Source organism: Plasmopara halstedii (assembly GCF_900000015.1).
Source record: "Plasmopara halstedii genome assembly, contig: Scaffold_194, whole genome shotgun sequence".
Taxonomy (NCBI): Eukaryota; Oomycota; class Peronosporomycetes; order Peronosporales; family Peronosporaceae; genus Plasmopara; species Plasmopara halstedii.
In genome coordinates, this window is record NW_020187115.1 from 322003 (window position 1) to 322529 (window position 527).

The following is a 527-nucleotide window of genomic DNA, read 5'->3' on the forward strand; positions in this document are numbered from 1 at the left end:
AGGATGCACACGGAAAACTTCCATTCTGGTCACGCCAGTGCGGAGGCCTCCCATAAAGATGGTCACTGTGACCGCCTCCGGAAGGGGTTCTGCTGCTATCCCGGCAATGAGAGTACGCATCTCGTAGACAAAGTCCACTCTTGTTGCCCTTTCGGCGGCAAGGAATCGCTCTCGTACGCGATATGCCTGATTAAGCGGCGAGAACACTTGTGAGAGCTGCAACTTCAGCTCCACCCAGGAGGGAAACGCAGCTCCGGCCGAAGTGCCGCACGTCAGTGCCCATTCTCGCGCTCGACCACCGAGCTTTGAGATGACTAGCGCTACGCACTGTTGAGCGGTCTGGATCATGGCGCATGCGATGGCCATCTCGACCTCTCTCACCCAAAGTTGGAGATTCTCTCCCCCCCCTCAAAGACCTTAACGGTCACCATGAGCGGCCTAGGGCGGGGATAGTCATCCGTCATCGACGATGGCGTCATGGACGCAAATGATGCAGACATCTTCTGCTGGAGGTGCTCTAGCAGCGC